The sequence below is a fragment of the Zeugodacus cucurbitae genome, chromosome 4 (assembly GCF_028554725.1).
Source record: "Zeugodacus cucurbitae isolate PBARC_wt_2022May chromosome 4, idZeuCucr1.2, whole genome shotgun sequence".
Classification (NCBI taxonomy): domain Eukaryota; kingdom Metazoa; phylum Arthropoda; class Insecta; order Diptera; family Tephritidae; genus Zeugodacus; species Zeugodacus cucurbitae.
This window is the reverse complement of record NC_071669.1, coordinates 26,824,658-26,839,723: the sequence shown is the minus strand read 5'-3', so window position 1 is coordinate 26,839,723 and position 15,066 is coordinate 26,824,658. Positions and strand designations below refer to the sequence as shown.

Here is a 15,066-nt window from a genome sequence, read left to right as displayed (position 1 = left end):
TCTCTTGTTCTAGCAGCAGGAAAAAAGTTACCATTTCTCCTCTGTTACGGCATGTCGGTGTGATTATGTTGCTCGCTCTCTCTCATTGATTTTAGTGCAAATTCTGCATATGTCTTTCTGCTCTAATTTTTCATTGTTTTGGAAAGGCATATGTCACTCTGTGGTTGGCAGAGCACTCTGTAGTAGTTTTTTATTTAATCAGCCATCTATCAGTGGAGATTGTTCGATTTATCATTTTCAAGATCACCCCTTAAGTGCCTTGGAGACGATCAAATAATTGCGTCAAACACTTTAAGTGTGTTGGTGTCGTCGGCTCTCGTCGGCTACACGTACGCTACACCGACCTGTTGTCGGTTCTGTTTGATGAAAATCAAAAATTTTTGATATTTCTATTTGACGGACGATAATTTGATCGTCTCCACTCATGTTTGACAAGCATGAGCTCATTTGCAGAGAAGATTTAAAGCTGAGAGGACATAGAAAAGTGAAATGAAGCGAAGCGGAAAAAATAAAATAAAATAAAATAAAATAAAATAAAATAAAATAAATAAATAAATAAATAAATAAATAAATAAATAAATAAATAAAATAAAATAAAATAAAATAAAATAATATAAAATAAAATAAATTAAAATAAAATAATAAAATAAATTAAAATAAAATAATAAAATAAAATAAAGTAAAATCAAAATATAATAAAATAATCTAAATAATATAAAATAATACAAAAATGGAGAATTTTTTTTTCATAAGAATTGCAGCACATGCCAATAACAGATAGTCATCATCCGACGATGACATGATGACCGTTCGTTACGAGCTCAAAACTAAACTGATGTTTGACGTGTTAATTTGAACGTTTGCGGGCAACACACGATTGAACATCACTAACACATATGCACTGTTTGACGCAATTATTTGATCGTCTCCAGGGCACTTTAGTCACAGGTATTGGTCATTTGTTGGGTCACCGTTTCGTTACTTAAATTTGGTTCATTGGTCTCCATGGTTTCATTCTATAGGTCACCAACTTTTTTGTTTAAAAATGAAAAATTGAAATTGTATGAGGTATTAATATTTTTAGTATTTTAATAATTATTATCGACTAGCAGACCCGGCCACACGTTTTTGTGGCTAAGGTATACATTCATTTAGTAAATCCTTCAATGTAGAGAAAAAATTCTTCCGCATAAAGACGAAAACGTTATAGCCGATAAATTTTAAAATGATTGATAGATAGATAGATCTGTGTTAAGCGTAAATCATCAGTATTTGTAAAACTTTGATTCTTTTAATCGTATATTGGAGAAAGTAACAAATGACCAAATTTCACAGTTGGCTTTATCTTGGCTTCGGTGACGATATGGATTACCTTCTTCACACCCAGTCTTGTTCTTTTGCAAATTTTGATGTTGATTTATGTTACGCAGCATGATGACAACTCACACTACTTTTAATTGCAAGTGAGTGGGGATAGTCCAGCAATTTAAAATACACCGTATACATAATTGAATACGTCATCCTGATTTGTAGCTGTGTCAACTCTAATTTAACGAAATTCTAAATTGTCGCATTAAGATCAAAGAGATCCTCGTTTTTTTTCCACTAATATAGGACATTCAAACAGTCATTTATGTTTATTATATTATGGTTTCATGTCAGGAAAAACACGATGAATAAGCTCCCCTTTCGAGGCCATGAAGTGACAGAAACCCGTTAAAAATGTTATTAATCCATCGAGGTGTCAACTGCGGCTACCATTTTCAACAATTTCTACAATCGCAATATGATATTGTTGGAAAAACACTCGTATGTTATTTGTTATTTGGCGATTCTTTATGTGTCGCCACAAATTAGATGATTTTAGGAATGTGATTAGTTCGTCAGCAACAGTTGATCCAGGAATAGTCTGGCGAAAATTACCTGCCAACAGAATCATGGCTTCACCAAAAATATTTTCGTCGTCGCGTAAATATTTTAAAGTCCTGTGCAGTACCTCCAGCGTCTTGAATATCTGGAAAATCTTCTTTATAGCTCTTTTTTTGGGCGATTTTGCAGACTGGTGTTTCGTTGATTTGCAATTTAGGAGTAATTTCTAGGCCGAATTGTCGTTTGTCTGCCAACTAACAGGTGCCAAGTTGATCCTATTCCTATTATAACAGGGCGTTGAAAATGAGTGAAATCGGTTCAGGAATTACCTCAACCCTCATGTACTATATATGCTGATTTCCGTTATTCTATTGGACTTTATTTCAAATTGTGTGTAATAAAATCACATCAATAAATTGCGAGAGTATAAAAGTTCGGTTGTCTTTCCCTACTTGTTAGAAATTGTTTTGGGCTATCGATACAGCCTTATACAATTGAACAATGATAAAAAATATTTTAACAAAGCAAAAATGAAAACTTTCAAAGTATTATTATTTTTATACTCTCGCAACAAAGTTGCTAAGAGAGTATTATAGTTTTGTTCACATAACGGTTGTTTGTAACACCCAAAACTAAAAGTGAAGATATCGGTACAGAACTTTTCACAAATACTATGTTTATAGTGCGGCAGCCCCATTCTAAAAATCGCCGAAATCGGACCATAGGTTTTCAAGGTCCCATATATCGAACACAAGGACCTCGGTGCTTCTAACCTAATATTATGGTTTCCAACTTTCAATGGATTTTATACAATATATATGACGAATATGTGGGTCAAATTGTGTATTATATAATATAAATAAAGTTAAATAAATAAATTGCGAGAGTATAAAATGTTCGGTTACACCCGAACTTAGCCCTTCCTTACTTGTTTGTTTTGTTTTTTTTTTATAATTTTGTTGTCAATTCAAATAAAATCATCTTCTTGTTATCTTCCTCACAATTTTTCGATATATACTTAATTTCTAATCCTTCCTTGGCCTTCCATAAATATTTTAAAACTAAAATTAGCCAGATCGGTTTGGCCCTTCTCGACTTTTTTCGAGACTAACGACACAAATGTTTGTATGGGTGATTTGAAAATTGTGGATTCATGCAATTTTTCTAATTTTTCTCTCCGTAAGAACCATCCCGGTACCTCTAAAAACATTCTAAACAAAGAAGTTGCGAAATCGTTTCAGCGGTTCTCGAGTTATGCGCTTAGCAACACATTTTGCGATTCATTTTTATATTATAGAATTAATTTTTAAATATTAGCATTTCAGTACAAAGTAAACTTTCATTTTTACAAACGTTTTCATCATTTATACATTGACAAAATTTGCATATTTTACATATAATGTTAGTATTAATTATTAAATTTTTATAATTTACAATTTCCCAAAAGTTTTAAGTATTGTTTTTTTGTGTTGTTATACAATACAAATTAAATTTCATTACGATTGTTACAAATATTCGTACATTCATTTGTATATAGATGTTAATTTAACAATATTTCACATTTAGATTAATAAATTTAGTGCTATTTCGAACGTTCAAAATTTATAAATTAACAATCATAATATTAAAAATGATAAACTGTAAGTTCAGCATAGTCAAATCAGAAGCAGGATAAACCACTTCTATTTCTTCATTTTTAGTTTTTTTTTCGAGCTCTGTTATTATGTTAACTACCTATTGTGTAGATCCAAGGGCAATATATGAGACTCTGTGTTTAGCACGTCGAAAATAAGTTGTGAAACTGCTACTCCAAAAGTCCGATGTAATTTGTTGTACATCATCCGATGCCTGAAAAATATTTATAGTTGGTTAGAAATAATTAAAATAGCTATATTCGTAGAACAACCCTTGTTATTTGCCGGTTGCGGTGTGCGATTTTGGCTTTTGTTGGGAATTTGAATATGTATTAATTGTTGAACTACTGATGGTGTTGTTGTCTGAATAGTGATTACTTGCTGGTTGAAGGCATATGTACACATCAGAGAGCAGCTTCGGGTATGTTCAAGTGTGTTCAATCACACTAGCTTAAATTCGGTACGAGTGTGTCGTAACACTCTTCAAACACGTGTTCGATCGAGTTTGGAACCCGAAGCGAAAATAACGCAAACGAACAATCACGACGCTCCTATGTTCGAGTTCAAGCAGCAAACTCGGATTTTATGTATATTATATTTTCGGGTGTGTCGTGCACGTGTTGATTGTGATCAACACACTCGAGTGGCACTCGAAAACCAAAAAATAATAGATAAACATACGTACACACATATGTTGGCGTCGGGATGACGCGTTCTGTCTTAGCTTTTTTGGTTGAATAATTTGAATATTAGACGTACATAGTACATATTATAAAAGAATAATTCAATTTAAGAATAGAATTCACTCAAGACTTATTAATTTATAAATCATAAATAAAAAACATTTCATTGCACTTAAATATTTTAATTTTTTTTAAATCACAAATTTCAGGTGTAGACCAGATAAGGTGTTTGTGCCATTGGAAATGTTCTCACAACAGAAATTTTCTATCGTTGTCATTATGAATTAGAAAAAGTAAACAAAACAAACAAAACCAATAATCGTTGACAATCACTACGCAATAATAGCATGACTGCCAATTACATACATACATATTCTCAAATTTTGTGCACACTCGTGTGTGACTCGATCACATTCAATACGATCGGGTTAGAGTTCCAGCTCGTTCACAAACGAGTGTCAACTCGGCATTCTGTTAAAACAAGCATATATGCTTGTGTTTCGAGTGTCGCGAAAGGCTCGTTCGTTTTGAACATGTCTCCAAGCGATCAATACGTGTATTCATACCGAAAAGTTTGATCAAACAAAATCAGAGTGGACATTCGAGTGTGCACGAAAATGATATACCCGTTGCAGCTCTCTGGTACACATGTTACATTATTTGTCGATTATCCACCATTCTTTATTATAACCATTGGAAGTAATTATACCAATATGCATGCTCTGTTAAATAATAAGATTATCAAAATTATTGGTTTGTTTTTGTTTTGCAATTAAATTCATTTCAATAATACCTGTTGTTGTAGCATATTTTGCGTTGTATTACTAGGTGCATGATTTTTGTTACTTCCTAACACAAAAGACTACGAGTGCTGCTTCCATCATAAGTCGAATTCTAATTCTAATTTGTATTGTACGATTGATGAGCGATTGCCGTTGCATGTCTTGAAGAAATGCTGGTAGGATTCCCCGCACCCATACCAAGTATAGCTACATTCCTTCATGGGAGTAGACTTAAGTTTTAGTTTTTCTTCCGAAGTTTACAAATATCTGAAAAGGATAATAAAAAGATAAAACTATATTCTAACAAAAGATTGCTTCTCTTTTAAGTTTTGCAAGTACGCACCAGATGTACGTTGCAGCTCGCTTTGCCTTCCAAGACCATTTTCTCCAGGTATATTCCGTAAAGAGAAAATTTACTATACATATAAAATAATATCAGTAACAAATTATTAATACGCACTTACATCACCTCACTTCTAATTTTCTTTTCATATGAACGGCGGTCATGTAGTACGTGCATCTCTCTCTTATACATACAAAAATTAGGGCTAATGAATGTTGCCACTCTAACTTCCGAGATTGCCATTTAACTACAAAAAGTTACTATTGTGTCCAAGCAAGTCATGGGTACTGAAACTCCAACACATTCAAAGAAATAATAACACCACTACATACACACATATGCAACAAAGGGCACAATCCCAGCAGATTTTAGGATGATCGTTTGAAACCTCCTGGATTAGGAGATATCCTATACTCCCTATTACTCCTAATACTCGTGTGTAAATACACGTAAAATTGTATACTCGTTTTTAACATTGCATGTCATTGGAACGCGAGTACTCCTTTACCATTACTCCTGTACTGCTATAGGAGATCTCTATGATTACTCCTAAATGAGATCTCTATGATTACTGATATAGGAGATCTCTATGATAAATCCTATATTATTTTCAACCTGCAATTACTTTAACAAAAACAAATTTTTATAATATTATTTTTTATTAAAGTTTTCTAATTAAATGAATGTACATGAAATCTATTGTTTTTTTTATATTATAAGTGTTCCTGTAGAACTGAGCCTTACATTTGAGAAACGCCTTTTTGATCTTTGCCTCAAAATCAGGGTATGAGTAATCATCTTTTAAGGCCTCTAAAAATTAAACTTGTTAAAAAATAGATGACATGAATTGAAATTATGTATTACCGTAAAGAAATTTATTGAAAAGTGCATAATTCTTCAATGCAACTTTTTTTTTGGCTCCATCCCAATTCACTTTTAGGAGCAGGGACTCCGCAATCACTTCATCCAAAATTTTTGATGGGGGTCTCTCTGAAAATTTTTGCTTCAGATACGCCACCTATAATAAACTCAAACTGTTTAGTAACATCTTACAATTTCTTCCTCAGGCTTATTCAAAAGCAAGGACTCTGTAGATGCTAAATCATTCATGTTTTTAATAGGAAATATCATTAATTCAATCTTCTTCGGTTGCAATATGTCAATAATCCGAAGTATAGGAATCCAGGAGTATAGTGTTCTGCGCCGATATTTCCTCTATCTTCCGTATTCTTTGTTCCATGTTTTTCTGCCAGGAGGAGGTGTTTCGGGAAGTATTGGTGGACACATTGATATATTATCCACTTAAAATTGAAGAATTTCCGCATTCTAGGAAAAAAATGTGCTAAAGAGTTATGAAAAAATATTTGCAAGAGATAAACTTAACGAGAGAATTGAATAAAAAGTTATTTTGTGACGCCATTTTATTTATCTATATTTAAGTGTATAATATTATATTATTTTACAAGTATTATGTTATGTTTTTATTATTATTATCTATTAATTTAGTAACAATGATGCAAAATGGGAACAAAATGAAAGTGATCGTCTTCAGCAATTGCAAAAAGCTTGCAGTAAATTATTAAATGGTTGGAAAGATTGTAAGAGCTTATTTTTTGATATAGGCACATTTAAATTTTGTGAGTTTAAAATTGCAAGAAGACTATTACATGCGGCCTTTGTTATTCGATTTTCAATTGCCCAAATGGCTAACTGTTTTGAAATGGCTAACTTCTTCAAAAACTTCTTTAGAGCCTGTATCACTTTCAATTTCATTAACACTTTTCACATCATTTTCATTTTGTGTATTATTTTGTTTTTTATATAAATTAATTAATTTTTTATTCACTAGGCGTTTTAAATGCCTTTTAGAGTACATTTAATTACCAATTTAAAATATTTAATACTCAATAGATATTTATATCACTTACACTTATTTTAACACTTACGTCTGCACGCTTTAAAAAACACAGTAGAAATGAACAATTGCTTGAAGACAAAAATTAACAGTTATTATTTCCCGTTAAATTGTAATTTTTGAAGCAAAAGTACGATTTTTAAGCTACGAAAAATTAAAAAATCTCCTTTATTGCTCCTAAAAGAGGACAAAAGGAGGTTAATACTGAAATGAAGTAAAAAAAATCACAATAGAAGTATAAAATCTCCTTTTTTGATCCTAAAAGATGACAAAATTAGGTCAACACTACAATAAAATATAAAAAAAACACAATATAAGAACAAAATTAAAAAATCTCCCTTACTGCTCCTAAAAGAGGTAAATAGGAGGACTCCTTCATTCCTCATTTCAGGAGATCTCGCTTTTAAATCTGCTGGGATGTGCATAAACATTTACCTCAACTCTTCTCTCCTACAGCACCCTGAAACCACCAAAGTTCTCGTGTTTGAACAAGTTTTGTTTTGAGCTATATCATGGCTGCTTGTGAAGTATTATTTTGTGGGTTTTATTTAAATCAGTGATCTGCAGCCTAATTAAAGTTTAAATTATTGAAGCACGCATTTTTAATTATGTAAAACGTAAAATAAAAATTTTCTAAAGCCAAAATATGGAATTGAAGAGGGTGATACAGTAATTCTTCGCTGCGCTGACAATTCGAAGTACGCAATAGAAGCTACGCCAACAATAGTCAACATCAAAGGCGAAACCATTGAATACGTAAATAATTTTGAATATAATAATATTATCTTGCCTTAAATTCTAATGAATTTTCCATACAGATATTTCAAACCTCATACGGCGCGTTAAAGGTACGCAACCCAATTGGTGCCACTTATGGTAGCTGCGTAGAACTTTCGAATAGATGGAATATGTGCTGCAAGCAAATACAGAACTATGGATGCAAACGCTGCTACATCAAACAGAAATCATTTACACATCAGATATTAGGTTTAATGGCATTTTTTTACGTGCAATTAAACCTTTTGGTCAACACAAGCACGTGAAGAATTGGAATGACATGGTTTAGGTGCTTTTGTAACCGTTTATCATCGTGACGTGTGTCCACTGGATTTTGCCAATGAGCTAGAGGGAAAAGCAGTTGCAGTATTTTTGGACTTATCGGCACCTCAGTTGGCCGTGCCATTAGCAGCTAAAACACAGAAATTAAAGGGTAAATTTAAGTGAATGTTTGTGATCATAAAAATGTAAAAACTTCTTGTATGTTTAATTAGGAGGACTTTTTTGATTCATTTTCTCCTTGTATTCAGGAATCATAACGATGTTGTATCGCTTTACAAGGACATGGATTCATCGAAATTAGTTCAATGGAAATACTACAGCAAGAGCATGGATGTTAAGGCTAGAACGTTGCTCGTGCTAGATTTAGAATCCCTGAAAAATAAAATTTTACTTTATATTTTATGGAAACCCTTCTCCCAGAAATTGGGTGAATCTAGTACTAGTGAAATTAATGAAAGAACAGATATTACAGAATCTTCTAAAGAAACCAAAACAGTCCTCACATAATATGCGCAGCTTACACTTCCAGGACGCACGGGGTATTTGATATTTGCCACTTTTCCTTCAGCCTTTGTCCGATAGCAAAAATTGTACAACTATTCGATACGTTATACATATCCCTGCAAGACGAGTATAGTTATTTATATGGTGTATTGGTTACCAGTAAAGAAAGCTTGTATTATTTTTTTGGTCTCTCTTTTGTTCTAGCAGCAGGAAAAAGTTACCATTTCTCCTCTTTTACGGCATGTCGCATTATCTTGCTCGCTCTCTCCCATTGATTTTGGTGCAAATCCTGCATATGTCTTTCTGCTCTAATTTTTCTATTGTTTTGGAAAGGCATATGTCACTCTGTGGTTAGCAGAGCCCCCTGTAGTAGTTTTTGATTTAATCAGCCACCTATCAGTGGAGACGGTTCGATTTATCATTTTCAGGGTAACAGGTATTGGTCATTTGTTGGGTCATCTTTTCGTTACCTAAATTTAGTTCATTGGTCTACATTGTATAGGTCACCTACTTTTTCGTTTAAAAATGAAAAATTTAAATTATTATTATAGAATATTATAGATTAATTTGTAAATATTAGCATTTCAGTACAAGTGATCTTTCATTTTTACAAACGTTTTTGCAGCTATCATTTATACATTGACAAAATTTACATATTAAAAAAAAAAACTTAGTATTAATTATTAAATTTTTATAATTTAAATTTCTCAAAAGTTTTAAGTATGTTTTTTTTTGTATTATTATACAATACACATTAAAGTTCACTATTATTACGATTGTTACAAATATTCGTACATTCATTTATATATAGATACTAATTTAACAATAGCTGCCATCGATTGGTCACTTATCTGCTCGCTATCTTTGGGCGCTGCTCGCCTGTCAAAAATTTTACATGTGAAGTGCTGAACACAAAGACGACGACACGACACGACGTAGCGACGGCTGATCACAAATGTCGCTTTGAAGCCAGCGTCTCAAATATTTTGAAGACGGCAGCGACATCTCAAACAGCAATTTCATTGTTGCCGTACTAAAATCTTTCACTTCAATAAAATTTACATATTTAGTTTAAAGTGAAATTATTTGCGGAAAAAATGTAAAAATTTACCATTTATTTGTTTTAAAAAATCGATTGTTATTATAAATGGTATATCAAAGCTATTTTATGTTTCTGCTGGCAAAATAACGTCATACATGTGAGAACTTTGAATAATTTTACATTTCACATTTTAGTGGTAGCTCTACAGCGGCCATTGTCGTCGGAAAAATTAGAAACATTTCTAATTTGGCGTCAACGACAACTACAAGCCTGTTGTCGCGTAGCTGTGCTCGTCGCTTGTCGTCTTCTATGCGTTCAGCACATGAAAGCAACAACAAAGATATCTAGTTGAATTCGTGCTGGAGAGTATGCTAATACCTCATTAAAATTACAATCGTCGCTTGCTGAGGGCTACCAAGTTTTGTTTTACACATTTTAGAACCATTTTACTATTGTTAACGGCTTAAAGGACAAATTGCTGTCAAAATTATAAAAATTGTTATACACTAATTTGAAATTGAAAATAGCAGGCGAAGATAAATCGTAAGTATTTTTGTATCGAATTTATTGTATAATAAACTGTAATAAAAATTAATTTTGTTGTAGAAAACGTAAGACATGGACGGTGGTAGAAACCAAGGGGTGGTAAAATGCTACTTAGCCCGAAGAGAAGAATTTCTCTATCAAAGAAAAAATCGCAACGCATACGCTCATGTATTGGAGGACATGCTGGCACAAGGCTTCACCGTAAGTTAAAAGTTTATATATAGCTGTTTGTAAAAACTTTATGTAATTAGAACTCTTCAACAACAGTGATAGCATTGGAAAATAAAATGAGCACTTTGCTATCGGCGTATAAAACGGCCAAAGACAATGCCAGCAGAACGGGTGCGTCTCCATGTATTGCTCCATATATAGAAGAAATTTTCGGAGATAGTGTACTGGCTAGAAACGCTCTCTGTTGGCCTTATAATCAGCCAATCACTTCCCGATACATGTCATGACTATACTACATCTCCCGTTCCGACTACATCTTCGGTCCCACATACCTCAACAACTCCGCTGCAACCAACACAACTAAACCGCCGACGAAAAACAATTCAAGAAAGTTCAACAATTCTGTACTCCAAACTATAAGGGATATAGAAAATGAAAAATTGGCAATCTCAAAAAGATCTTTGTTTAGGTAATAGGTTTTAAAGATTTAAACTTGTGTATATATTATATAAATGAATTTTTAATACTTTGTTAATTTAAATTACTTTTAAGTTTAAGTGAATTTGTGATATTTTTTATAGTTTTTATGTGTATATAGCAATTTTAATGAATTTGTGATGTTTTTTATAGTTTTTATGTGTATATATCAATATTAATGAATTTTTGTTACTTTTTAATGGGTACATAGAAATATGAATATATATATATATAAAGTTTAAATGAATTTGTGATACTTTTTAATATATATATAGAATTTAAATGAATTTTTGATAAATTTTTATAATTTTAAGATAATGAATTCATGAAAGTTTTGTTTGTTGATGATATTCATGGGACTCATCTTGTAAACTGTTTTCTAAATCTTCATCTTGGTCATTTTCAATACTTAAATCATCGAGAGTTATACATATATTATGGAGAACACAAGCACTAACAATTATACTATGTTTACATATAACGAGATTATCTCCATTTACGAGCTTAACTCGATAATCTGTAATTAAGAAACGAGATTTCCCATCAAAATTGCTCTCTGGATAATCCGAGATTATAAAATTATCCCGTTTTATGCAACTAGATTTTCGGTGTTATTCCTAGTTTTATCGATAATTTTGCGAAGAAGAGGAGAAACGTCAAATGAAAATGTAAACAAATATGACCGACAGCGAGAGAAAGATGTGTAATACAACAACAAATACAACACATTTGAGAATTGATAATCTCATTTGGCTATATGTAAAATTAGAACGAGATTATTTTCATATGTAAACATACTATTATATTCACTACAAAACAAATATTTGATTGTTCGGTAAAATGTAATATTCTTCTAAATCTTGTTTTTAACAAACCAAAAGCATTTTCTACAGCTATACTTGTAGATGAGTGCAATTTGTTGAAATTTCGTTGCGACGCGGTCAAGTTTCCATAGTCTTTAAAAGGTGGTACCAACCAATTTGTAGCAGGGTATGCTGAATCGCCCAAAATGAAAGTCTCACTTGGAAATAGTCTCTCTGAATCTGTCTGCGCTAGTGCAAGAAGATGCGATCTACGAAGAACTCTGCTGTTATGAAGAGAAAAAGGGTCACCACAAGTTACATCTTCGAAACTTTTATCAGCATCCACAACTGCTTGAAGCACTATACTATATGTATGCTTTCTATCGAAATAATTTTCTTTATTTTCTCTAGGAGCTTTTATACGGATATGAGTGCAGTCTATAAAACCGATAACATTTGGTAAACCTCAAACTTTCTTTTTCTTGCAACTGCGACAGTACTGTTTAGACACCGAATGTATTCGTGAGAAATCGATATAATTAGTTACACCCGAAACTATACTCCAAGCAGTTGAAGAAGACACTCCAAACAAATTAGCAAGTTGCCGAAAAGTGACGGTGTTTCTCAAGTACCAAATATAAATATATAATTTTTTTCTAGGTGGTACAATTTCTTTTCCACCAGTATTTGTTTTGGGCTCATAGGGATATTTGTATATTTGTCTGAAAGAAAGAATGCCCAAATAAATTTGTTAAGTCAATAAAAAGAAAATATGCGTCCATATATACATACCTATTAAAAATTCCACGGTCGAACGCCGCAATCTCCTGTGCGATTTGAATTTATTCTCACCATAGCCATCAATGACTTCGCCAAATTTTGGCATTTAGAGATTTCCTCCCTTTCCGATTCCTCAGAGCATAATGAAGATTCCGAGCTGGAGCTAGATGGCAATTCATCTAAAAATGCTAGTATACCAGCACTCCCAATCATAAGCTCCTCTTCATTTTGTAAATACTGAGAAACCTGCACAATAATTTATTAGTAAAAACACAATACATTACTTTCTTACCAAATTAAAATACTCGTTGTTTTCCATTTTCGTTTTTAACATAAAATTATTCTATCTCTTTCAACTTTGAAAATTAAATTGTTTTGTTAGCGAACTGTCAAAGACTTCAGTTCGCCCAAGTATAGACAATTCCATTTCAGTGCTGCCAGTTCGTATGAAAATTTGGAAAGTTTGTTCGATTGGCTTGTCAATAGCAGTTGGCCAATCGATGACAGCTAATATTTCACATTTAGATTAATAAATTTAGTGCTCTTGATGAACGTCTAGCCACAATCCGCATAAAAGTGAGGTTCTTCAACATATCGCTTATTTGCGAGAGAAGGACGATGTGACCAAAGATGCTTTCTATGAGCGCTGCCCCCGCCATGATGTCAAAATCGTGCTTGGCGATTTTAACGCCAGGGTGGGTAAAGAAGGTGTCTTTGGCACAACTGTCGGAAAATTCAGCCTCCATGACGAAACATCGCCAAACAGCCTGAGGCTGATCGACTTCGCTGATTCCAGCATAAGAAAATACATCAAGCTACTTGGCTGTCTCCTGATCGAAACACGCGTAACCAAATCGATCTTGTTGTGATAGACGGAAGACATGTCTCCAGTATTTTAGACGTGCGTACGCTCCGAGGACCAAATATAGACTCGGACCATTATCTGGTTGCAGCGGACTGCTGTCTCGCAGCGGAGAGAAAACAGACTGCCTACCTCGCACCGTTGCAAACGACCACAACATGTGCGGGATGGGATAGAGACTGAGAGCTGAAGAGGGAAGCGAGACGCATCTGCAGACAAAAAAGGAAATAGGCCGAAATGCGTGAGTACGAAGAGCTTGAGAAGCTGTCAGACAGAGGGAATACTCGAATATTTTATGAAAAAATGAAGCGACTTAACGAAGGTTTCAAGACCGGAGCATACTCATGTAGAGACCAAGGTGGTAATCTGGTAACCGATGTCCAGGGCATACTGGGATTATGGAGGGAACACTTCTCCGACCTGCAGAATTGCAGTGAAAGTACAACACCAGGAGTTTGCGAACCCGATTTCCCAATCGATGACGATGGAATAGATGTTCCATTACCCGACCATGAAGAAATTCGAATAGCAATTACCCGCCTGAAGAACAACAAAGCGGCAGGGGCCGATAGATTACCGGCTGAGCTATTCAAATTCGGCATGCATCAGCTTCTTTGCAAAATATGGTCGGAAGAAAGCATGCCTGACGATTGGAATCTCAGTGTGCTCTGCCCAATCCATAAAAAAGGAGATCCCACAAACTGTGCCAATTACCGTGGGATAAGCCTCCTAAATATCGCCTATAAGGTTCTATCGAGCGCACTGTGTGAAAGACTTAAACCCACCGTCAACAAACTGACTGGACCTTATCAGTGTGGCTTTAGACATGGAAAGTCCACCATGGACCAGATATTCACCATGCGCCAAATCTTGGAGAAGACCCGTGAAAAGTGGATCGACACACACCACCTTTTTGTCGATTTTAAAGCTGCTTTCGACAGCACGAAAAGGAGCTGCCTTTATGCCGCGAAGTCTGAATTTGGTATCCCCGCAAAACTAATACGGCTGTGTAAGTTGACGTTGAGCAACACCGAAAGCTCCGTCATGATTGGGAAGGACCTCTCCGAGCCGTTCGATACCAAACGAGGTTTCAGACAAAGTGACTCACTATCGTGTGATTTCTTTAACTTGATGCTGGAAAAAATTATACGAGCTGCAGAGCTAAATAGAGAAGGTACAATCTTATACAAGAGTGTACAGCTGCTGGCATACGCCGATGATATTGATATCAGCGGAAGCAACAACCGCGCCGTTTGTTCTGCTTTTTCCCGCATGGATAAGGAAGCGAAGCGAATGGGTCTGGTGGTGAATGAGGACAAGACGAAATATCGCCTGTCATCAAGCAAACAGTCGGCGCATTCGCGTCTTGGCTCCCACGTCACTGTTGACAGTCATAACTGCGAAGTTGTAGATAATTTCGTATACCTGGGAACCAGTATCAACAACACCAACAATGTCAGCCTCGAAAACCAGCGCAGAATCACTCTTGCCAACAGGTGCTACTTTGGACTGAGAAGGCAATTGAACAGCAAAGTCCTCTCTCGACGAACCAAAATCAAACTCTACAAGTCGCTTATCATTCCCGTCCTGCTTAAT

The 15,066-nt window shown here is 34.2% G+C and overlaps 1 long non-coding RNA gene across 3 annotated transcripts; it reads right to left on the bottom strand.

Annotated features, from left to right (window-relative positions):
* Positions 1 to 3,077: 3,077 nt before the first annotated feature.
* LOC114804554 (uncharacterized) lies at positions 3,078 to 13,422 on the bottom strand. 3 transcript variants are annotated; one of them, XR_008470945.1, is made up of 7 exons: positions 12,901 to 13,422; positions 12,621 to 12,854; positions 6,176 to 12,550; positions 5,312 to 6,121; positions 4,980 to 5,235; positions 3,776 to 4,908; positions 3,078 to 3,717 (listed from the first exon to the last, which is right to left on the bottom strand). It is a non-coding gene; the product is annotated as an uncharacterized LOC114804554 (long non-coding RNA). The 3 variants fall into 3 exon arrangements; XR_008470944.1 differs by having other exon boundaries at positions 12,621 to 12,845; XR_008470943.1 differs by having other exon boundaries at positions 12,621 to 13,422.
* Between the last annotated feature and the right edge of the window lie 1,644 nt (positions 13,423 to 15,066).